The sequence below is a fragment of the Falco naumanni genome, chromosome 3 (assembly GCF_017639655.2).
Source record: "Falco naumanni isolate bFalNau1 chromosome 3, bFalNau1.pat, whole genome shotgun sequence".
In the NCBI taxonomy this organism is placed as follows: domain Eukaryota; kingdom Metazoa; phylum Chordata; class Aves; order Falconiformes; family Falconidae; genus Falco; species Falco naumanni.
The window spans coordinates 21,067,419-21,093,466 of NC_054056.1; the positions used below are offsets into that span (position 1 = coordinate 21,067,419).

General features: G+C 42.5%; 1 long non-coding RNA gene across 2 annotated transcripts; it reads right to left on the bottom strand.

Moving 5' to 3' along the window:
- Positions 1 to 11,466: 11,466 nt before the first annotated feature.
- LOC121084168 lies at positions 11,467 to 19,334 on the bottom strand. Of its 2 annotated transcripts, XR_005826618.1 has the most exons (4): positions 19,210 to 19,334; positions 17,384 to 17,495; positions 13,719 to 13,840; positions 11,467 to 13,237 (listed from the first exon to the last, which is right to left on the bottom strand). It is a non-coding gene; the product is annotated as an uncharacterized LOC121084168 (long non-coding RNA). The 2 variants fall into 2 exon arrangements; XR_005826617.1 differs by having other exon boundaries at positions 11,467 to 13,840.
- Between the last annotated feature and the right edge of the window lie 6,714 nt (positions 19,335 to 26,048).

Sequence of the window (26,048 nt, forward strand, 5' to 3'; positions counted from 1 at the left end):
TGTACCAGCTCCTCACCCCGTGCATGTCTAAAACAATTTGGTGCCAACATTCATCTGATTCACCAGTCTACCTGGACGGTGAAAATCCCACCTTAATTATGTGCTAGAAGGAAGGATGACAACCCTCTGTGCTTGCTTTCCTGATTGCAATTAATGCCAGATGCCTGCCTGAGGCAAACACGGGTGCGTGAGCTGACACAGTGCACGCAGGACTCGGGTTTGCCCATCCCGCCTAGGTAATGGGCAGCCAGCCGGAGTGGTGGGATAGTTTCATGAGCACACAGCTGACAAAAAATCCGGGTCTGGAAAGATGGCCTCACCTTTTCCAGATTCTTGTCCCAGGCAAGAGGAGCTGGAGTCAACATCCCAAAACTGTGTTGTGGCTAAAGACCAGCGAGCATTTCAGAAACGCAAATTTGCCCAAAATCACAGTTTCGTGGCTATGAATGGGAAGATATTCCAGATGAAAGAAGGAGTTACAGAGGGCAGAGCCTGAAATACCCCCAGCACCCATTTTACCAGGGTTCATTTCTAAAGGGTTCAGATGACATTTTTTCACATGGCTGTCAATGTGGCGTTACGATAAAGCTCCACACTGCTTCTGTCTTGGCAGATGCTCAGCAGCTCTCCCTCTCTTCTGCTTTCCCTGTCAGCAGCATCTGGCTGCAGCGTTTCCACCTCTGCAGCTGTTTCTCAGCTGTGCACACAGCCGGGTGGAGCGGGGGTGACACACAACCACCAGGAAACCAGGCAAGACAGGGAAACACAGTCTTGGAGAGGAGGTTATGGCATGCCTAGGAATCATTTCCAACCCTGAAGAAAGGATAAGATACAGGTTTGCCACTGATAAAGGATGTAAAGAAAAGACCAACTGGTCCATGTGATGAGAAGCTGGGGAACTGAAAGAGGATGTATGAGGATGGGAGTTGTGTCCTCCACCAAACTACAGAAATCTCTAGACAGGTCTCAACATGTGGGACGGTTCAGCCACAAGCATCAGCACCTGGACAGTGTGGAATGACTCCTTCAGCAGCTGTGTCAGGTGCTGGTGGCGGGATGAAATGGTCAGTGTTGCTCACACCTACATCGGCTATTTACATCAGAGGCTGTGGTGGGGCAGCAAGGTAATGAGAACATCATGGACACTCTTGGTGCCTCTGCACAGTGTTTTCTCTCTTTCTGTGAAACAACTGTTCATAATACCTTAAAAAAAATAAAATCCTGGGAGCAGCTTTAAGCTGAACAACCCGGGCATCATGCTTGCACAGCCTTGCCGTTATGTGCCGGGGCACCGACCCCTCCGCGGTGCAGACGGGGCATTCGACTCCAGGTACTGTTGGATGGGTGAACCAACTCACTGGAGAAACACAGGACTTTTGAGTTTCTCCTCCTCCCACTGCTGGATGGCCTTTCTCTGTCCCTGTTCATGCTTCTCTTCTTCCCTCCAGCCTCTTAACCCCACACCACAGTCACAGAGCTGAAGCCCAGCATTGCTGGCAGACGTTCTTATGTGTTCTCGGTCTGGGCTGAATTTGTTTCTCCAAAGCACATCACTGAGGGCTTCAGGCATTGCTCCTTACCTAGCAGGCAGCTGCCACTGCTCCAGAAAGGGGAAAGCAGGAGTTGCCTGCTGATGCTGCTGCTCACTTGGGTGCCGGGGCTGGTAAAACTCTTCTCTTACCAGCTCAGCTGTTTGAGAGATTCCTAACAAGTGAAACCGAGGTAATTTCCTTCTGAGCAGGATTTCCTTCCACCTTCATGATGTCCACAGGCTTCCCCTGATGACATTGTGTGGCATTAATCTGAAAACATACAGCATTAGGAGCTACTCCAGTGCTCATTTGTTTCCTTTTTAGAACAGGCTCACAATATAAAAAAGTTGCAAACGCTGACCGTTGTGACAACAGCCCATACAGATGTACAGGTGAGACTGCTCCTGATGGGAGCAGCTATGGCTATCAGAACACGTAGCAGCAGAAAGCTGCTTGAACTGTTCCTGAGCCCAGCAAGGTCTCTCCCCGAGTGCCAGGAGCAGAAGCTCAAGCTCCGTGCCCAGCCTCACCACCTCCACGAGCCACCTCAGTCCCGGAGCCCCGGTCCCCCAGGAGCCAGAGCCATGCCAAGGAAAATGGGGAGGAACCAGTTCCCCTGCCCCGCATCCCCAGCCATCCCCCCTGTGTCACTGAAGGAGGGCAGGAGTCCTCCCCAGGACTGCCACCAGACAGGGTGACTTTGCATCGCCTCTGGCTCAGGCTGGTGGCAAAATATCCCTCTTTGGCCTCGTGTCTGTTTTTTAAGCTTTAGTTTTCCTCAGCTGTGGTGGGATTGCTGGGGTAGCAGTGGGATGCTGACCTGGAAAGAATGAAAATGGTAGAATATGCTTGCCAAGTATATTTCAGAGATGAATTTTGGAAAATCGTGTTTTGTTTTTATGTCTATACATTAAATTAATCTCTCCAGTAAGCCAGGTTTGCTCGAGAATGTGACTTTTGAGAAGGAGTGGCAATTAAAATTCCTTATGTACTTTCCACCCTTAGAGCTGGGGCCAATGCATCTTAAAAAATAAAAGCAAACCACAAACACATGTGCACACTGTGAGCATCTCATCACCTGACTTCAATCAATGGATATTTTTTTTTCTGTTTTTCAAATACAAAATACTGTTTTTCAAAAGTATTGACTGCCACAAGTGAGCCCTCTGATCTCTTTATAGGGATGCCTACCAGACAGATGGATGGATGGATGGAAGGAGTAGGGGGAAAACCTGCTCCTGCTCTGGTGGTTACCATGTAGCTCCTCTTTTTCCTATGCAACCTTTCTAACAGTCTCCACCAGCTTTTTGAAGGAGAGTCGTTACTGGAGGGAAGACAGGGAAAAGGCTTTTATTGCTTTAAATGCAATGGAGAGGAAACCCAGTATGAACCTTTCTCCAGCCCTTGTGTCCTCTTTATTCCTTTTCTTGGCTTTTCACAGTCTTGGGCTGTCTGTATTTGAGACAACACTTTGGATAGGGTCCCCAGCAGTCCATGACTTTAGTCAAGAATTGAAATCAGCCTTAACCTCCCAGGGACATTTATTTTTTTTCCCTGAAAGCAAAAGATTTCCACATGATTTGAAATTTAAAATGTGATTTTAATTTTATTTTTTTCTTTCACAGGAGCTGCCTGCTGAATCTCAGTGAGTTTCAGCCACCTAACCCTCTTAGGCTCCCTTGGAAATCCCACCCTCAGCCAGAAAAAGCACGGTGGTTTAGCTGAGCAAGGAAGTTAGCGTTCACATGGCTATCTGCTCCTAGGGTTTATTACTAGAGGACAGACTTAAAGAACATGGGAACTGAACAGCAGAATAATTAACTGTGGAACTTTCTCACTCTGTTAAACAAAATTACAGTGCCCAATAACAGAGGCAAGAAAGGGAGGTCAGAGGAGAGATGAGAAGCTAAAAGCCAGCTGCTGGAATATGAGCTATTTCCTTCCTGCATGTAAAATGAGAGACCTGAATATCCTCATGGATCTTAGTGAGGAATGGAAGTTGAACCAAAATGGTGGGAAGAAGAGTCATGCAAAAAAGGAGAGCACAACTCTCTCTTTGTTTTTTGTTTTTTGTTTTTGTTTTTTTTTTTTTTTCTATTTTTGCACATCTTAGAAGGTGCTCCCATTCTGTTTTGAGAAATAAATTTTAGCTTTTATGGACTGGTTTGTTCAGCACAGTTTGAAGAGGGCAACTACAAGGTGAAAAAGTAAGTAAGATGGGAAAAAATGCAGTCATGTCTAAAAATAATCCTAAATATATAATAAATCTGCAGTCTGGGTTATAGTCTTCAGTTTTATTTAGGGAATTACAAACATGAGTTTAAGGAAACTTGTTTGTACGTAAGAAGTATAAATATGCTTATAAAATAAACATAACCTTTAATCTTTTGGGAATCCTACTGAAAGCTATATATGTCTGTATATATATACACAGACATGTGTGTGTGGAGGTGGGAATGAGATTCAGATGCAGTAAGAAAGCAGCATCAGGACTTTCTTCCTCTAGTCTATAGAATCCTCTCTGGGAGGGAAGGTAGCAGCTGTTTAGCAGGGTGATGTTACTAATACGAGCACTTCACACATCACAGGCACTTAGCATATATCCAAATAGAGCAGTAAAGTGCACTTAAAGAATGAGATACAATTAAGTCTGAAACTTGGTCCCTCAAAATGTGAAATTTACCTTGCAGTGTGAATAAAGACAAACAGCACCTTATTTTTCTCTTTTTCAGCACAAACTCCATGCTTAAATGCTGGTTCAGTAGGAATCCAGAAGCACCATCTTCTCTTGAAACATGAATGGCCTTTTCTTCATCATCTGGACTGTTACTAACCCAATTCTGCTGAAATACTAAGATGTAATGAGCTCGTTTGTTGGGTTTGGTTTGGGTTTTGTCTTGGGTTTGTTTGTTTGTTTGTTTTTTTTAATATGGCCCAGCAGACTAAAACAAGTTAAAGAGCTTTGGCTTAGTTGAGACCTAAGATTATCAGGCTTTAGCCGCACGCAAGCAAATTTAGCAGTGAATAGCAACTTGGTCCAGTCTGGGTCAAGGCTGGGGAAATCACATTTTGGAGAAGAGGTGATCCCCACTCCACAGCCTCTGAAGATTGCAGCTAAAATTAGATGGTGGCTGCCAGCCAGAGAGAGAGGACATTTTTCCCCTGTTTTGCAGTATATCCAGAAGCCACGTTTTCAGGGAGATTTGGTACTGTTGACAGTGATTTCTATAAATCTGTCAGACATTCAAGAAAAATCATAGGTCTTCCCATTTACCTGTGAACCCAAAGTTGACAACTCAGTCACAGAGCCGAATATGTTCTGGCTTGGAAGAATATTTAGGAAATAAGTATCATCTCGCTGTCCCCATTAATGTCAGCTGAGAGAAATAAATAGGCAGTTTTCAGCTGTATTTAGGGACCTAACCTGAATCTCAGATTTCGAAGGTGGACTGAATTTCAGGAATAATCACTAGGCACTCTATAAAAACCAGGCCACTTTCACATCCCTTGCATTAGACCTCCAAGACCTCACGTATCTTCTGAAAACCTTAAGTTTTCAATACCTATATCTACAGAAAGAGATCCTAGAAATTTAGTCCTTGGTGCCCCAGGAAGGTCTCTGTGGCCAAGTGTGAAAGGGCGAGCAGAGTTCAGACCCGTTACCTTCAAAGGGCCAGAGCTCTGAGTCACCAAAACCAGTGGCTGAAACAGCATATTTGCACTGTTCCTCTGATGAGAAACCTGGATGTCAGATGGGGGAAATTCTGATTCTCATGGGAAAAAAATTTGGTAAACATGTTTCACATCGAACACGGTCTGCCCACACAGACAAATCCAGTTTGCAGCTCTGTTAGTTTTTCTCCTTATTTAGTAAGAAAACATATATATAAATGTAATCTTTTTTCATTTTCTTGTGGCTGAAGCCTCACTTATGGTCTTCCAAAATGACACCACTGAAGAGCAGAGCCTAACCTCACTGTTTGGTGAAAAAACAGAGAAAAGGCAGCACCTCCCATGAGGAAAGGAGTAGGAGCAATAAGCAATATTTCCAAACAAGTGGACAAACAAAAATATACAAAGCAGCCACTACAAAGTCAGTGCACCTCTTCTCATTTCTTCTGGATATTTAAGGTGAATCAAAGCCAAGCCAGAGGCTCATCCAAACACGGGGAAACAGTCCACATGTTTAGGCTGTTTTCCTGTGGCATTTCATGATTAAAAACTGTGAAGTGCAACATTTCTTTCTCTGAGCTCCTCAGGTTTTGTATATCATTCCACATAAAATAGACACTGACAGCAAAGATCCAGCTGCTCTCTGTTTTGCTATTGCTATTTGGAGGAATGGTAAATCTCCATTTGGGATGGGAGAAGAGGGATTTCTTTGAGGACAGGTGACCTTGGTGAGGCAGAATTTTATTTTTTTTTAAACCTCCCACTCTAAATTCACTTTCTTTCTCAAAGGACCTGGTGTTTGTAAGGAGTATCCATGCAACATGGTGGTTGAGCATATACCAGTATGATCTAGTATGAGAGAGCCTCCTAGCATGTGCACAAAGGCTGGCAGCAAAGAATACTCATTATAACTTATTTCTTTCCTGAAATAGCTGAATAACTGTTTTACAGAACTCCTGGGGAATGTAGAAGAAATACCCATATGCAAAATGATAGGTGCCAGAGAAATCATATCCCTCCATCAAAGCTGTAGCTATCTTACAATCCCCTTTTTGATAGGAAGGTCATTTTAATTAGCAAGTGGGGGCAGGGAGTTATTGTTGGTAGGTACAGCCCCATATTGATGGTTCCTCTATATGTCAGTGCACGAGCATTAACGTTGCTCAGATAATCTTGCTGGCAAGCAAAGAAACAACTATCATGTTACTTGAAAGAACTGAAGCTATATTGTACAGCAGTCATTAGCCTCCTTGAATCTGCTCATAATGGTGAATGCATCATTCTGCCTGCCTGCAACTTGTGTAACAAACAGCATAGCCAAGTCTTTTCCAGTTCTGTTATTCTGTTTTAAAAAACACTGACATTTTCTTAAACAGACATAATTTACAATTTTAAGTAACACAACAGTGCCTTGGTGTGTAAGGGCCAGCAAGAAAACAAGACTCCTTTCACAAAGATTAAAAAAAAAAAAACAACCAAAAAAACCCACAGAGTCTCGTGCTCTCTGAGGTCACCATGGCTTAAAAGTGGGGTGAGGAGGGGAGGAATGAGGACCCTTCTGTGACATATCTTTGGCTTTGAACTATGTGTTATACTGCCACAGCAGAAACCTCAAGCACAAGTACAGTTAAAAGCAACATGTAATGTCCTCTGGGGACAAACAGCTGCCTGTGTCCCCACCACCCTATGAAAGCACCTCAGGCGGCCGTCTCGGGGTCTGAGCATCCATGCTGTTTTGATTCCTGGTTTATATCCCCGGCTTGCCTGTGTCCCCCCTGACTGCAACACCGCATGGCAAACATGGGGAGCACCCAGCTCGATCAGCACCCACCAAAGTGTCCCCCGCACACCATCTGACTGAACCACTTTGTCGGGCACCACTGCCTGGAGCATCCTTCACCTGCCAGCATGTACCCACCGGTCTGCGTGGGATGATGCTTATCACCCAGCTTTCCGGGCAGAAATCACTTTCCTTTATACGACAGGCTCAGCTAGGAGGCGTGCCCTGCATAGCCATCCTCTGGGTGCCACCCATCTCTACTGGAAAGCGCAAGGTGGTGCTCATGAACTGACCAGCAAAGTCCGAATGTACGGAGAAATATTAGTAAATAGCATCAATTCCCTTCTGGTGGGCACCGAACAGAAAACACTGTCCTGCTTATGGCCCTGGCACAGCTGGGCTTTTCCACTGCCTGGACAATTCAACTCCTCTCAGCGTAGCAGCTGAAGACAGGTCACAAGCACATGATCTTGCAGGCCTCCAGGACAAAAATAATGGTGGGCTTGTCAATGCTGGACTGCTGTGGCACAGGTCTAGAGGAGATCAGGGTGGCAGCCAAGGAGTGGATGCGCTTTCCTCTCATGCCTTGTGTAGAAGATGCCATAAAGGGCCACAGAGGGGGCCTTTTCTGCCTGCAATTAGCTTCTTGCTGTCTGTTTTTCCACTTTTGGAAGACAACATGCTTCCCTCTGTGGGACTCCAACGTATACCATAAGGTAAAACTGTTCTCTGCCACAGGGCATTGGCTAATACAGCTTATGGCAACCATCCTACCTCTGGCTGTCATGGCAGTGGGTTCATGCTTCCCCCAGGCAGAGCACCCGGCAGTCCCCCCCCAAGCTGCCCTCCCACCTCTGCAGGCTGCAGAGTGGGCAAGGGCGTCAGCACGGTGCTGTAGGACCAAGTGATGGGAGGCAGCTGGGCATCTATGGGGGGCGTTCGATCAATATGCATTGGGGCTGGGGCTTGTGTCTAGAGGGCTTGTGGGGCACAGGTGCTTGAAGCAGCCCCTTGTAATGTAAACAAGCTTCCTTGGAGGCTCATGCAAAGCTTACACGGTGGGTGGTGCATACCCTGCATTGCTCTGCAAGGGGCTCCTTAATATTAGCCTAGCAGAGTTAGCAGATACAGCCAGAGATTTTTGATCTGAGCTTGATCCTTATTCAACTGAAGTCAGTGATTTACCTTCCACTGGTTTCAAGATGCAGGCTCACACATTCAAACTCTGGTTTTCTTCCTTAAGAAGCCAGTGTGAAACTTTCTGGAGCTGATTCACTTTTATTATTGGTGGTCCTCCACCACCATTCTTCCCATAGAGCTTTAGCACTGGAGAAGCTCAGAGCACACCTATGGTTCTCTGGTTACAACAATACTATGGCTTTGCAGAAAATACTGGCTGATATCACAGCTAAATAAACTATCCCATATATACCTGCCTCAGGCAAAATAAATAAATAAAAGTCCTTCTTTCGATGAGGATTATTAACTCTGGGTTAGTGACAAGAGGTTCTAGAATCCAAGATCCTTCACTAAAATTGCTCGCTCTCTCTTCCACCAGCCCCTGGGACTGGAGTAGGAAGGTACAGCATCTTGTCGACAGCGGCAGCCTATGAAAAGCACATGACTGTTACATTAATTTGTGATGGACTGAACAGAGCAAGTGTCACACAAACTGCAGGGCTGGTATTGTCAAATATTTGAGCAGAACCACTCTGCAACGGCAGTAACACAGCCTGGAGGGTGAGGAGGGGTGCACTGACCACTCCCCCAAATGTCTGTGCTCTGTGCTCAGGGCTTACTCACTGCATCACAATTAAAGTTTGTTTAAGTGTCAGGGCTTTTGTTTGGTTTTTGACCTTTAATGGATGTTGGGTCATGGACGTACTCATAAAACCACATTAATAGAGGGGAAAAAAAACTATGTGTTTACATTTTAGTCTCCAAATGAGATCATGAATGTCCTAAGCAGCGTGACAAAGGCTGCTGTCAGGAGATGGTTTGGGACTGAGCAGAAGCAGGAAGCATGGTGACTCACACGTGACGGCCCATACCTGGACATTTCCAGAAAATTTCGCAAATGTGAGTAGTTCACATAACTCAGATAAGAATTAGGTAAGAATGCAAATATGGGGGCTTTATCTGAAAGAAATTCAAGCTGTGAACTTTTCCAAAACCTCTTGGTCTGGAGTACACTCCCCGTGTACATTCAGCCTTTCAGTCGTGCTTATGTTTTGCTGAAGAAGCAAGTTTGATAATATTTTCTATACTCACTCTTTCCCCATCTTCCAAAACTTCAGCCCACAACAGTAAAATAACATGATCCACCAGGGGAATTGTCCTATTTTTCCATTGTCTACAAGCTAGAGAAAATCTGAAATCAAATCTGAAATTAAAAAATTGGCAGAAAATGAATTGAAGTCAGTATTAACTAGAAACTTCAGCACAAAGTATATTCATCTGATCAAAGCAATATTCTATATCCCGTGGAAGCTTTTGAAGAATATTTAGAAGTAAAACAAGTGGGAAAAATGTCTCCGTGCCAAATTTGGGGCTGTTTTTTAAACACACATCAAGGCAAAGCCATAAAGCAGCCAATTGCCTGTATCTTCTGCCAAGAGCAGCATTCCCCCCCCCCCCGCCCCCCCCCCGCCGCCTCTCTCCCTCACTTTTTCCCCTCCTCCTTCACCCAAATGAATGAGATCAAGATCAAGAAAATTGTATCAGGTCCTTGAAGCGCTTTTCAAGTTTGCAGGAATATATACTGTTGCACTCACATGAGTACAAAAAAGCACACACACACATGTGCGCACACCCAAGTCCTTGTAGATGCTCCTGCTGCCACCACCACCAAGGAGCAACCACAGGACTGTGGAGGTAGTTGGTGACACAGGGGGGTGACTGAGGGAGGGAAGCAGAGAATTTGGTAGCTGGTGGAACGCTAAAGAGCAGAAGTGGGGTCGGAGAGGGAAGGGAGAGAGCGGGTAGCATTTGCTCTGGATGCCAAAAATGTCTCCCTACAGCTGTGTGCTAATATTATGATTATTATTTTGGCAGAGACCTTTTTGTTTTCTTTCCCAAGCTGTTCCTGCTCCCCTCTTGTGCAGGTATTGAGCTTGTGCTGGGCCAAAAAAGCAAAAGAAACAAGGCCATCGGTTTTAGATCTGCTGTGGTCTATCCAAGATATATAGCACAGGGCAGAAGGGGAAAGCAGGAGGAGGGGAGAAAAGGACCATGTTAATGGTCACAACCTAGGTAAGGACCTTTGTCTTTTCTAATAGTTCTAGTTCAGGGTGAAAAGGTGACAGGAATGAAGAGTTTTAATTCCCAGATCGCCTCTGATGTAAATAACTTGGTGTATCTGATTAGCCTGAAGCTCTCTGAAGACATTAAAAAAGCGTTAGTACTAGAATATTTTACTGGAGGAGGTTATGGTCAGATCCTTCTATGCCTCTCTCTCTCGTTCTTCCTTCTTCTGTCACACTACAGTATGTAAATCACTAAAGACCTTTTATAGCTGGCACTAGGTTACATCAGCTCGCCCTCCGCATATCACATGCTGAATCAGCAGCCCTCCAGACAGTGCTATCCGTGACAGGCACCGCTGCCCAGTGGCAGCAAGGCAGTTGTAGTTTCTCCATAGCCTGAAAAAGTCTTACATACAGTGAAAATGTTGCTTTTGAGCAAAACTATTCCTTAGATACCCCGTTCCTTAGAATTATTATACACGCACTCACACACACACACACACACACCCACACCCACACCCCTACACACACCACTATTCTTTTATGCCTTAGAAAATAAAGCTCTGCACTCTGAGGTGCATCAGCATCCCTCCTGTGCTTGGGACTCCCTGCAATATGGAGCTTCCAGGCACTTTTTCTCCCGACTCCCTAGCACAGGGCAGCATGACTAAATATGAGGCAGTATGGGAACAAGTGAGAGTAGAAGCTGAATTGGTGACTGTCAGTCAAGCATGCTGCAATTTAAATTTTTAACATAAGAGGAGGTGTCAGTCTTAAATTAACATTCTATTTCCACTTTCTATGTCCTTTATCCCCCCCCCTCATTCTATTACTTTGACATTTATTTTCACATGTTGCTTCCCTCTGTAAGCCCATTACTTTTATATGTTTTTTTTTCCTTCCTTTACTTAAAAGTCTCTACAACATTCCACATACTTTTTCCTCTTGGTAGTGTCTCCTTCGAGCCAGCCTCCATTTTCTTGTCTGAAACAGCTACACTCGTTTGTCCTTTTTAGGGCCTTGATCCTGAAAACCATCTTAAATCCGAAAACACTTAAGCACATGTTTAGCACTGGGGTTAATTTTTACATGAAGTGCAAGGTAAGCATTTACCTGAAGTTGATCAAAGTTCAACTGCTCTGCCAAACAGGTGTAGATTTTATATACATATATATATATACATATACATACACGCATGCATGCATATAAAATAAATGTTTTGCTTTGAAACTGAACAGCTTTCCAGAAGGAGAACCTCTGGCTCATGAAAAGTATTTGGCAAATTATAACCTCTGTCTCGGGTACCTAAGACATATTGCAGTCATCACCATCAGTCATCTCAGCACCTATCCAGTAAGACCCTGAACAAAACACATCCTCCCTTCACCCGTGACACACAAGTGGGGTTTTTTCCTACCTGTTTGTTCCTGTGCTGCACTACACCTCTGCAGAGAGGAGCAGCCACTGCGGTAGCAGGGCAGCGGGGGGAAGCAGGACATCCTGGAGTTGCTCTGGTACGGGGGCACAAGTGTGGCATCTAGAAGATGTCCACCATCTCAGATGATGCCCGAAGCTCTGTGAAGAGGCTAAGGTGACCTGCCTTTGCATGGGCTCAACAGAGCTTCTCATCGGGAGCCTGCAGAGGAGGGTGGCATGGCCACAGCCCCACAGCACACAGATAGCCACCCAGAGAGCTCCTTCAGATTGCAGACTGATCACCTTTACAGCAGAAGGGAGCTCAGAAGATCTTTCACAGGGTTCCCATCCACTGCTACTCATTGTTTGTACTGAAAAATTATCCTCAAGTGCTCATTTTTCCATTCAGCTCCCATTGCAGCTGTCTCTCAGGTTGCACACAGAAGCTCACTCATGTCTTGAGCAGGGCATCGCTCCATCTTGACCTGGGCTCCTTTGCTTTGTTGGCTGGGTAGTCTAAAAGATGGGAGTATTCATTTCAAGCACAGGAGAGATGTGGCTTTCAAACCGGAGAATTTTCCCATGCAGGATTCCAGAATGTGGGCAGAGGAGTTTGTGTCTGCTTGCGCTCTCAGTCTCTGCCAGAAGCAGGGCTTGACCCACGTGCTCCCTCCACCTTTCTTCCCAGGTGAGCTGCTTCGCTCCATGCTCAGTTTGCTGCGTTTGCTGAACCTGTTCTCAGGTGCTCTATTTTCACATTGTATCAGGAGCTTGAACCATGAATTCTGCTGGGAACAGTTTGCTGTTTGGGGGCTTTACAAAGCCTATATCCGTGTGGGGTTTCAGTCGTTAAGCCCATTTAGGTATGCCAAGGGTACCAAGCGCGTTTAGGTACCTTGCCAAACAGAGATTATATTAACATTAATAAGAGCTACTTCCACAGGAAAGTAATTGCAAAACTGGGAGCCTTTTTGTTTTGTTTTACTTTTAATTTCGGAGCCTGCTCTCAGAGTAAGACCCTGGGTGAGGAAGTGGAAAGGCAATTACTTCCAGTGTGCTGGGCGAATTTGCCAGAGGAGAGAAACTGAATGTTTGATGTGTTCCCCAAGGCCAATGTTCTACAATTATAAAAATACACTACCTTCCCTGTAACTCTGTGAATATGAAACGAAGCAGCTTACCTACTATTAATTAGCTATATTTTGTAGTTTTATGGACATTGAACATGGTGTGCTAATTTGCATACATTAGCATGTAATTTAGATGCTTACTTCAAGGTATTCGGTTTTATTGCCATTACCTTTTGTGGCCTATTTCTCTAATGACTGTAATGGAATACAAAAGAGATTTCTCATTGTGTTTACCCTGTTACCTTATACATGAGTTTCAGAATAATGTGTCATGCTGAGAAGTGGGAATTTTCCTGCAGAAGTTTTTGCTTTCAAGTCTGCGCCACGTTGTGACCACCCACCCTGCTAAATTTTCTGACCCCACCTGCATTTCCTCGGCTGCTGTTCTTTTTTCACCCGTGTAAGGACACACAATCTTCTAAAAGTCAGGTACAAGTGCAGAAATCTGCTCCGTTGTCTGCACTAAAAAAAGAAAGTCAGACACAAGAATTAATGGGTCCTATTCTGTCTATCAGCACCTAAAGGCATACAGAGAGAAAAATAATCTGCAGCTGGGGAGAGCAGAGCAGGGTCGAAGGGCAGTGCCTGCATCTGCATTCACTGAGAGGCAGGGAGCAAAAATAAAGGGTCTCTTTTTGTTGCAGCTCAGCACTATTTTAGAAAGCGCAGATACTAACTTAATTACACAGTTCCCTTTTGCACTAGAGCATTGCAGCAGGCTATAAATCAATACTTAAGGTCACATTCCTAAAAGCCCTGAAAACCAGCCTTTTCTCTCACTAGAGTATGTTGTTTGCTACTCCTGCATCAGTGTCGCACAAGTTCAAGATCAGCTAGGGGACAGGGCTAAAACAACGATTATAAAAAGAAATCAGAATTGCAAAACAGCAAGTTGTACAGCGAGCAAGTCCAGCTTGTGGCAGATACCACAACTGCATCAAACCTTCCATCCTCTCCGAGCGGAGAGGCAGGAGACGCATCGGCAGGTGCTCAGGAGTATGAAATGTGTTTCACTGTGTGCTGAATTCTGGTGCTGGAGGCCAAGTTGATGGAAGAAGAGCAGATCTGAAAAAATTACAGTTATTTCTGCTGAGTATATCTTTGGCAACTTTACTGTACATCTGAAATCAATTATACATGTGCATGCATGACATCTTATTTCAATAAATTGTTGGGAATGGGACTTGGGAGTTGCAAAAATAGATATTTTTTTTTTTTCCATTTGCTTTTCTATTATACCTGCTGACCCAGATATTTCACAACCTTTGGAAGAGAAAACAATTCGTATGAGATTGGGAAGATATGGAAAAAGCCACTTCCAGCTGAGATACACTTGGCACAGCACTGAACAGCCTAGCCAGAGGGAGGCTTCTTTTTGTTTGGGTTGACGCTGGCAGTATGTGGCCAACAGTAATATCAGATATAGAGAGGACTTGCATCCAGGTGCCCAGGGAACTACCAGAATGAGGCACAGGATCCTGTAAATTTAAAACCTGATTTAGATACTAGATAGTCTTTATCTAAAAAAAAGTCTTTATATAAAAAAAAAAACAACCAAACAGCTTTAATGTTTACAAAGTAATTTAGGAATCTTATTAAATGTGTACATTGCAGGGTGGGGGTGGGGATTAAAGAAGTTAGACATCTATTCAACATTAAAAAACAAATTTCAAGGAAATTTTTATTTTCAATGCAAAACTAGATTTTCACCGAAACTGAAGTTTAATTTCCAAAACTTGCATGTTTCCTTACCAGGGACTTGGATTCCAGATGGATCACAGCACACTGCTGAACAGCGTTATTAGTTCAGGTGCAAAATGGTGCAGATGCATTCAGTTCAGAGCCATCACTTGTAGATTCCCTGGATTTCAGCCCAAATACAGCCCCTGGAGGTCTGCCATACAAGTGGGAGAGCATGGACACATGTCCAGGAGCTCATCATCTCAGGCATGCACTGAGTGGCTCATCAAGATGTCTTTTGATTTAGAAGGCAAGCCTTGGACAATGCATTTTGGACTCCACAAATCACATTTTCCAATGGCATTTGTGAAAAATTTCTGAGAAGAATAGCAAAAGCATGATATCATTTGTAGTTGATGGGGTGAATATTTTTTACCCTTTTGCACGAGTATAAATAGCTCCAATAGCCTGTGACTTGTCCATCCTGACAGCAAGGGTCCCCAGAGCACTGGAGCCAGCTTCCTGAGACATTGTTTGACGAGGACCTGGTCTAGATTATGGCATGCACAGGATAAAATTGTCCACGTGCATCTTCACGGTTACACATAAAGACAAAACTAATCTCTTCCTTTCCATTCTTTGTCAGAGAGACTCATGCGTGACTAGTGAACATGTGCTGGCGAGGAAGAGGAAAAAGATATTTCTCTTTTTAAAAACGTTGGTATTCTGATGATGGGCATTACACTGATTCCTGAACAGCTACAGAGACAGGGCTGTCTTTTTGAAGGTATTCTCAGTTACTAATGCACTTCTGTATATGTTTAGGCTGGAAAATGTTGAAAGGCTCCAGACCAAATGGATAAGTATTTGTGGTAAAATTTGTCAAAGCTTCTATACTACAGTAAAAACAAGGAAAAATCCCAACATTCAAAGCTATGCCCAGAGTAAATTTACTACTTCCTAATTCATTGATGTGCTGTTAACTTGAAATCATCAGTTAAGGCGTATAAGTCCTCTATGATAAAATAATGTCTGATACAACTTTTTTTGAAGGCTTAAGTAGTGCTGTAGAAGGAAGGAAACCTCAATGTACTTTAAATCATAGCAGGCTAGTCAATGCCTAAACATCTGACAGCACATATTTGTCACATAATTTACTACAGTGACAGTTATGAGCATCCAATTAACAATGCATTCAAAATGTTGCTGTATTATTTAAATCTGATCATTTGCCATAGCTCATCCCAGTCTTCAAGTAGGTACAGCCCAGGCTTTAAGAAACAGTTACAGAGCTATAAATGAGAAAGTGGCTGGGGATTAAACATTGTGCCAAAACTCTAGAAAACAACACCGGGGTTTTCAGAAGAGAGCTGCAATACCTTGAAAGTAAGATGTAAAGCATGGCATAGGAAAACCTTCAGTCAGTATTTTCTACATGACATGTTAAAGTAATTTTTTATAATGTCTTGTGCTGTTGTGTGATACGACTGGCATGAAAGTAAAAAAGCCTGACTGGGCCTTGACTGTTCTTGTCATACATTCCTCATGCATTTCAGCTGCTGAAGAAGCCTTCTTTTATGCTCAGAGGGGCTGCACTGTTCATTAATCACAGGCTTGCTCAAGCAGTGCCACCATAAATACTAAATATGCATAAAATTCACAACTGAACCTACACTGCCTTTCCCCCCCTCCCCCTTCCACGGACTATCATATGCAGAAGTGACGTAGAGAAATCCAATAACATAGACAAAATAAACCCAAAAAGAGCACTTCCTCATGTCAAGCAGATTTTGCTTGGAGGATTCATTAAGATGGTACTTTTCATCTTGGAATTCTTGAATACTGGAGTTTTTACCCTTAATACAGGTAGGTAGTCTTCAGCCATAGTGAGTGTATGGTTTCAGGTTTAAAAGAAAACAAAAATCCTGTAATTATTTCCGTATTATGTGCATACTTTCTCTAAATGCAGCCTCATAAAAGTACATTTCCTTTACATTCACTGTATCATATTTAGAGCTACATATGCTACCAGGCTAAAGGGCTTTCATGCAGACAGCTGAAAACGCCCTTAATTAACAACATTGAACATACGTGTGTGTATATATATATACACACATATTTCTATGTCTGATATGTATAATACTGATTTGATTCACTAATGAATAAAAAAGAAGGGAATACTGTTATTTCTAAATATCTGTCTCATCTATATTCCTTCCATGCCTTGATAATTGCACAGTATGAAATTAACAGTACTTCTGCTTACAGTATGCATATAAATGTTTGCGGATTTGGAGGACTAGAACAAGCAACAGAAATTCGAACAGATTTGTATCCACTCCTAGCTCCTTTGTGTTTTTTTGGTGTCACCTTAATCAAGTCAGAGAAAATCTACTCCTTTCTTAGGTGATCTATAAAGTGGGATGAGGTTTTCAATCTATATCATCTGATGTTATGAGACTTAGTTGCTGCAGTTAAGGCACTGAAATGTTTTACATGCTTTTGCAGGAGGGTTTCTGCATGGAATACCCATTCCATCACTGTATGAAGGGTCTGTTAAAACAGTACCAGATAAACCTCTCACAGGGAACTTGAATCAAGAGTTATGGACGCTAAAAAGTTCAGAAACTGTGCAATATATTCTTGAGCACCATCTACTGGTACTGAAAATGGTCAAAAACATCCATAGAATCATCAACAAATATGTCGGTCTTCAACAAGTTGAAACTGTGGATAAAAGTAGATGTTTTTTGTTATTTTAAATCACGTTGTTCTGCTCATTTGGTGCTTTGTGATTTGCTTTGGTTTTCTTTTGTGGGGTAGGGGACTTGGGTGTCTACAAAAATGGAAATATCTTGGCCAAAATGCAAAATACAATGTTTTGAGATGTGCTGCCACAGCGTCTCCTAACATGCGTAGTTTGCTTACTTTGTGCTTCAGGCTCATCAGTTTGTAGACCTCTTTGGCCAGCCTACATCTCCAACACTGCACTCCCTTTTCTTCCCTGGGGGAATCTCCATGTTGCCTAAGCAAAAAACTCCTATGGGTAAAGAAAAAACGAGCCATCGATTAGTCTTGGAAGATAGATAACCACTTAATCTTTGCAGAAACATTGACAGTTCAGGGGTAGGGTGCATGTCCTGGGCTGACTGTCACCCAGATGCAGTCAGACCACATCACCCTCATCTAAGGGCTGGGGAGCCCATGGAGTTCAGGCAAACCTACAGCCAGATGGGGCTTCAGTGCAGCAGCATTTACAGCTACAGATTATCCTTTAACCACGCCAGTGGGCAGTGGCACTGCACTGTGTAAAGCACAGCTTTGCTGATGTGCCTGCATCCACAGTACGAGTGTTTGAAGAGTTCCACGTGCCTGACAAGCACGGGCAGTACAGACACAGCGGGAGGGGAGGTGGAAGGCAGAGGGTCCTTACTCAGTCCTTATCAGCCCTGGGAGCAGGCGGGTTTTCTGGAAAGACTGGAAAGAAACTTACAAAAGTAGGAAAGAACTGGGTGTTGCTGCAGGTATATTCCTTAAGGGAAGCTGTTTCTCTGCTTGTGTTGGCTGACAAGGCCAGTAAAAGGCAAAGCAGGATGGTTTTTCCTGAGTGGTGCCTGCAGATATTCTGCTTTTAACAAGCAAAAGACCACAGCCCTCTGCTGACCCTCTTCTGGCAATGTTAGGCGCCGGACTCTCATATTTTTATGATATGCCTTCACAATATTTTGGGGATAATGATTAACTCCTTTCTAAGGAAGCCACTGGCTAATCCAGTGGAAGACTTGAATCTATCTAGTAACATGCCAGAGGGGAGTCGAACAGAAAAGCCAAAAATGAGAAGAGTAAAACAAGCTGAAATAAAGCTAGGGAAGCGGTTTAAAAGTTTGGTTAATCAAGGCACAAGTCAGCTGAAGTTCAAGTACTATGGAATTGAGGGGCTCAGAATATTCATAACATTATCTTCCTTAGTGTACCAAAATTGACCAATGCCAAGCAGCTGCTTTAGCACTCCAGGACTTTGTGTCCAGTCCCTTATAGCTGAAAGTACAAAATGGGACTGCCCAGGTGAAAATCCCAACTTACTAAAAAATGACTGCCATACTCAAAACTTCTTGCACCCTTTACATCAATTTAAACATTCCTTAGAGCCATAACAAAACCAAAATTCTGCCGACTTTTGCACATTATATTTTTCTTAAACACAGAAAAATAAAAATAAAAAAAAAATGTTTTTCAATTTTTACAAATAATCTAAAAGACCAGGATGCAAAGTGTTTTGTATGTTCAGTAATCCACTAATAATACATATGTTTTTTCCCTAAAAGATCTCAGTCTCTGCCTGGAAGAAACATTTTGAACATCATGAAGCCATCTAAACATTTCTTGCAATCGTAGCAAATTTAGGCAGGATTACTGCAGCAATATTCAGGCTTTTGATTCTGCTGACAAAGTTTAAATCCCTCCACCTAATATATACCTCCTGTTTCTCCAAGCCGCAAGGAACACTTTCCAAGACGAAATCTCCATAGCAATCCCTTCGGCTTTTTGGTTTAGAGGAATTTTGGCCTGTGCCATTGGTTACGAGGGCTGGAGAAACTGGGTTACCTGCCAAAAGTCTGGCAACACGTGATGATCAGATAAGCACCCCAAAGCTTTGGCTCTGTGATTCCTCATGCCTTGAGCCTTTGCACAAGCACCAGGCTCTAATAACCCGCTGGGGGATGCCAGCAACCAGGGCAAGGGCAATTACTCACGATGGTCCAGAGGGCATGGGTGTAAGCAGCTCGTGTTTCTGGTCAGATGCCAAGCTGAGGTAAAGCCCGGGGAAAGAAGAGCTCAGTTCTGAGGGAGTGAAGATGTGTTGCTGTGGTTTTCCTTGTTAAAGCACAAGAAGGAGAGCAGGCTTTAGGCTCTGTAGGGTTCTCCCCCTCCCCCCTTTTCCTGTTTGAATACAAAATTAAATGTTTAGTTCAAGGAGTTAAGGGTTAGAATCACAAAACTGCCAAAGAGAGGGGCTTCCTTTTTTACCCCACTGCTCTGTGACTAAGACCGGGATCCAGGAAAGATCCACCAGGTTACAATTCCTTCCTCTTCTCCCTGGAATATGAGAAGATGTGTATCTTTGTATCCATTGATACGTCCTCTCTTTCTTCTCTGGTCTGCCCTCTGCCCAGCAAGCTTCTTACCCTGCTTGCAGCTGTCTCCTCGTCAGCCGAACCTTCTTCCCCTCCTCTTTTTGTGCAAGTGTTCAAAACATCATAATCTGATTCCATGCAATTAGGTGTTAAATGCTACTGTGATAAAGCTATACACATTTTGCTTACCTAGTTTTCAAAAGAGGGAATGGAGAAACGAAGGACAAGCCCAAGAATTATAGAACTGGGGAGTTTTTAAGAATATTATCCCACATTCCTGCCACCACATCATGCTCATCCATACCAGCAAACGTGATTCATCCACTTTATGCAGCAGCAATTATTTGTGAAAGCATCCCTCCTTTCCTAAGTGTAAAGCTCTTCTTCATTTTGTTAGGTTATCAAGGTATCAATCATCACAGGGGGGTTGGGTTTTTTTTGTTTGTTTCTGTTTGTTGGTTTTTTTTTTCCCTGAGTGTGTACACAGTGGCTTCTTCAATAGCACAGGTCTTACAAGATTTTGTTTCAGAAAAGTACTGTGTACTTCATTAAAGACAAAACAAGAAACACCTAGAGCAACACATACGCACCTATACACACACAGAGAAATAAATGAGAGTAAGTCTTCTGTGACAGCACCGTTTTCCACTGTCTGAGTGATTACAGAGTCCAATGCTTTTTATCAAAGACAACCTCTTTCTCTCCCTTCGAGCTTTAAGTAAATACTTGTGCTAATTGCAGATAGCAGCAGAATACAGCACCAAGTGTTTTGGAACTGGCATGGATGTGAAAGGGAATAAACAAGCTATGGTAGATTAAACACTGTGGAGTGCTGTTTTTCTGTCACTGTAAGAGTGTATAGTAAAGAGTCCTGTGCTATTTTACTGTTTCTGCCCCTGTAATGCATGCCGGATACCTATAATTTATGACACGGAGCCATTGCTTCATGAGTTGCACTTCCTTTTAAACTGATGCTGAACTCGTTAGTGGGGGAAATGTGACAGGCTGATAGTGGTTTCTTATCTGCAGGTTAAACATTGTCAGAATAATTCATGGCCAGGCAACTGTTAGAACTGTAATGTTTTTATAATTAGAGCTGCAGTGGACTGTTCGCTCAGGATCTGGGCTCCAGCAAACAGGCCCCCATCACCATCAGTCTGAAGCTTGTTGCCTTCCCATCCATCAGATTTCAGGGAGGAAACGTTCTGAAACTCAATCTGCTGAGCTCAGAGGAAATGTCCCCAGCACTGAAGCCACCAGCACTCTGAAAAGCCAAGGATGACCATATTTCCAGCCATCACCACTCAAAAATAACGAGTCAGGTGCCAGACATAAGCTTTACTTTAATATCATAACACTTTTGGGGGCTGTAATGTTATTGCTATTTTTGTCCTCTCAACTTTTAATCATTAAGATATGTGTTTTGAAGCATTTTAACTATCAAGGCCAGAATCTTGGTTTCCAGTTTATTGAGCAAAGGCTTTGATTCCTTTGAAATCCTGTGACTTAGAGAGATGGAGATTTACAAAACATACCATGAGACTCACGGCAAAAGTCACCAAAGTTTACCCTGTAAAGGTCACAATCCAAATGAGGACTTTCTAAGACAAATTTAATTGCTCTGTTGAGCTATATCAGCTTACACCAACTGAGAATCTAGTTGTGTCTCTGATTTCACCAGCACATATACTCCGACAGCTGTGTGAGTTATGTGTAAAGGGGAATTTTTCTGTGTTCCTCAAGAACCACGGTATACTCTAGTATTCAGTACAATGGGTAAAATGAATTCACGTTTGCGCAGTCTGCATTATAGCTCTTTGCTCATTTGGCGAATCGCATCGCAGATAGGTTTAACCCAAAACTTCACTCTTGGAATGTGCAAAAATTCCAAGGGAGCATTTTTGTTACAATTGAGCCCAACAGCAGTAAGATCAACTGTTGTTTTTAATACTGACCTGTTATGTGCATCCATTCATTGCCATACAATTTTCTTTCACTATTTTTGTACATTCACAGGAGTCATGGAGGGCTCTTGGGCCATGCCTTCAGAGAATGACACCTGCCTATAGCTTCTGTATCATGAAATACGGCATAAATCCTGATTAGAGCTTATCCACAGCAAGAAACCTGCCTTATACCCTTCCTTCCAACAGATGAGTTGGGGTTTTTTTCTTTCCAAGTTTATTAGAGAAATAAAGCATTCAGTATTTTTAAAAAAGTGGAAAAAACCCACTGTAAATAAATAAGTAAGCAAACACACGTGCATTTTTAATAATGCACGAACACTTATTTTAAGAATAATATTCCTGGAAGAGCTATGATTGTTATATGCCTAAAATTCCCAAATGGCAAAATATAATTAAAGTAAGAACTGTTGAACAGATAAACCTGTTAAATACACAATATTACCAGGCAAAATGGATATGCATTTATCACTTTGCCACTTTAATTACACTGACTGCTGCTCTTCATGCATATATTAATATCTGACTAACATTATGGAGGCTGAAACATAAATTGCAAAGCACTGACTTAAAGGAAGACTTTAACCCAGGCACAGTGCAGTGGTAACAAGTATTACATATTTTTACAAAAAAATCTTACATTGAATCCATTTGCTGGTTTTATTTGGATAGTCATTTCTTGCAGTTCTGAGAAACCTCATCTCCGTAAAACAGTAATTAATGAAGCGCTGGCTTGGAAAGCCTAGCTAGAATGGGTTTCAGATACCGCAACTCAAGAGACTCAGCTTGGGATTCTGAAAGTAGCTGAAGTGTGAAACTCACAGGAGATATTTGGTTTATCTTGAGAAAAGAAAGGAAAGGAAAAAACAGTATGTCATTTGATGTCATTTCTGTTTTCTGTGTAAATAAAGACTCCTATTTTAAGATTGTTCGGATTATTTTGGGAGGTTCTGCCTCATCATCGATTGGCTGGATGTGGCTTGGAGTGGGTGTGCTAGCAATTCACAGCAAAGAAGGTCAGGAAATTCATTCCCATGGGATGAACTTTTCTGAACCTGGAAATGAGCGAAGAGACTTGGAAATGACTTTTGACCACTTGGACGAATGATGCCAAAGCCGCCTTCAGCACATTGTAATTCTTATAATGTATGCGGCACTGCCTGTGTTTTGGGACTAGAAGCTATTAAATAGTCATTGGGCCTGAGAAATCCCTGGGAATGTGAGGTGTGGCTGAAGAAAATTAGGGAGAGATTCTCACACAGCATGTCACCTTAAGGACCCACTTACAGAGGGCTTATTAAATGTTAATATTTGACTAATAGCTGTTAAAACTATATTACAGGCATGAGTAATACGTGTTACACAGGGTTATAGGCATTTCAGAAGAAAGTGTCTAGACCGTTTCTGTTCCAAAATATCAAGTGCATTAGAAAAGTCAAGCCTGTGAATATTTAACCGAGCCCAGTTGTGTGTATTTAACCACTCAGTCACATCCTATTTTCTTCATGCTCCCTGCCTCACCCAGAGTACAGGAAAGAAAACACCTCCACAGTGGGAATCGGTTCTCTCTCCATAGCGCCCCATACACTAACCCCGGAGCAGAAGACAGCTCATCAGTCTTGTTCTACTTACAGATATATCAATTTCTTCAGTGAAGCCTGGCATTTTAATATTTTTGTTGTTCCCAAGCATTAACAGTTCAATCTTTCAGACTTCTCTGTGGATGGAGAGTGTAGGATTTCCCTTATTTAATACATTAAGAGCTAAGGCATATACAGGAGTTTTGAGGAGTTCTTCATTCCTGGGTTGAAAACCTAAGATCTAATTTTTCAGGTTCCTTTACTTGTTATACCATTCTATGCATTAACAGGTTCAGAAAAATTAAAATACAACTGTAATTATTTAACACCTTGCAAAGCTGCCACTGGGTGCCTGGAACTGACACTGCAGAAAAATGGGAGGCAGATGAACAGCTGCTCAAATGCATGATTATATCCATGGATTTTCCAGGATTGTGCAGAAATTGTGTGCTACTAAGAAGGGTAGAATTGCATTTTGATGGCGAGTATTATGCTGCCTTTGCCACAAAGTCTTGCAATCTCTTCCTGCTGTCTTGCCTTACCTGCTGTACACTTTCCAAATCCTGCTGTCAGAGGGGCACAAATGTTCTGGCAAAACCTTTATTCACTTGTCAGTGTTGGCTTGTTCTGGAGCAGGTTTATTCACTCCTATGAACAACACAGAAGCAGGGTAAGAGAACTCACGATCACATACATAAGTAACACAGACCTGTAAAAGGACCCAAATTCAAATTGCATTGACAACTTGAGGGCTAATATCCTTGGCTTCTGACCACACGATCATGCAACCTAAATTAAAATAGAACAAAAATACAAGAACATTATGTTAAAAATGTATGCATAAAACTGCATAAAGTGGAACCGTAACAGGACTGCAATCTCTGCCTCCATCACATCATCTTCTACCGACCAAACAGGGTAATCAACAGCAACAGGCAGCAGGAGGCTGATACCCTGAGTAACCTGCCCTTAGCAATGGGGTAAGGACAAAGCTTGACACTGTATTTCACAACTATTTGCTTCACAACTTGAAGTAATGTTGCAATTCAGGAACCTCCTGTGCTTTTCCAGATCCATGGAAGTTCAGTGTAGAAAGCTTCCTGCTATTCCCTCCCATGGCTCTCTCTCCATGTTCCTGTCTCCCTAACACCTATATATCGATACTCATCCTTATGGCCTCAGTCCTGGCTCTGTCCCATCCTTCTTTTCTCCCTGCTCCTATAGCCTCAAAGATGCAAAGGCAATTGCAGACAATAGAGCACCTAAGGAATATCAAATTTCTGCCAAACCTGTTGAAACTGAAATTCGTTAGACTGAACACCTTGCCAATTTTGGACAGATCTTCACATTTTAAGTGACTCCTCCAAAGCATGGAGGTGTCTCATTTCCTTCACTTCATACTTCTTTTGGAGGAAGCCAATCTACTTGTGTCATTATTACCTATGGGTTGGGGGTTTTTTTTATGGAGTTTGACCAAAATTTTGTCATCAAAAGGGTGACACAGAGAATATCATGATATCAAGAATGCCTTGTCAGTGACACCTAGATAACTGGGCAGCTCTACACAAATGAAAAATACAGATTGTAAAAATAATAATTTTCTTGGTAAATTACCTGTGTGGTTTTAACAATGCCATTTTCTTTAGCAAAGTATAAAGTTCAAAGAGCAAGTGTGAGGCATTTTTCTAAAAAATAAAATAAAATAAAAATGCTTAGTTGCATTTGAATAGATTTTTATTTTCTTACATTTCATATTGTCGTGCTTCAGGAGTGCTCCCACTGAAAGCTGCAAAGGAAGATAATGCATAGGAAACATAAAATCTAATCCTTAATTCCTGTAGACCATTCTTCAGATACATCAGCATACACATTGCACCTTTAGTCATCCACAAGTTACAGTAGGTTTGCCTGCTGTATGTATATTACAAGAATACAGTAAAAAATTTGAATAAAGCAAGATTTTCCAGATTTGTTTTGTTACTGTAGGTCCAAAAAAATTGTCCTTTCAAATTCAAATCAGGCACTATCTTGTAGAACATTCTGAAAAGTCCCTTAATTTCTGCTAAGAGAATAAAATTCCTACTTTGTAAGGCAAAAAAAAAAAAAAAAAAAAAATCCATCATTTCATGTTGCAAGTAATGAAAAAGCAGATTTTCAGCTGGTATACGATGCAACAAGTAATGTAAAAGCAGATTTTCAGCTGGTATAAGATGCAAGCATTCTCACAAACTCCTGAAAAGCTACGCTGTTTTATACCACTGTGCTTAAGGACAGCTGTGGGGTTTAGAACAATGATGATTATTAGAAAAAATTACAAAGAAAACCACTTTTTTTTGTAAAGGTGCTCAAAAATGAAACTTAAGGGAAAATTCTCTGGCAGAAATTACCCTGTCAGAGAATAACATAGACCACTGGAATAACAACCACACTATCAAAACATAGCCAAAGGAACAGTTTGAAAAGAATTAGAGTATCATTATCAATGACATGAAGAAAAAAAGATAAGAGCAGCTTAACTACTGCCTGTCATTGCATGCACCTAGTGCAGCACCCAGCTTAAATACTAGCCAGGCAGCTGCCTGTGGATATACCCAATATTACATGTTAATGTAAAAGTTAAGACTGCCAAGATAACACTTCCCCCCCCCCCCCCCCCCCCCCCCCCCCCCGTTCATTTGAATGGAAACACCAGAGACTATGTTAAACTTTTTTGCACGGTGTGTACTATGATTGCAGAATCGAACACCGAGATGTTCAGGGTGGCTCCGTGGCTGACAGCCGTTCCGTGCTCTGCAGTGTAGTTAAAAAGGCAGGGGTCAGCACATGGACGGGGCTTCAGGTTCTTACGAAAAAGCCTCCAAACTTTCTCAATGTTAATCTCATCCACAAGTCTTCACCTCCCAGTAGCTCCGCT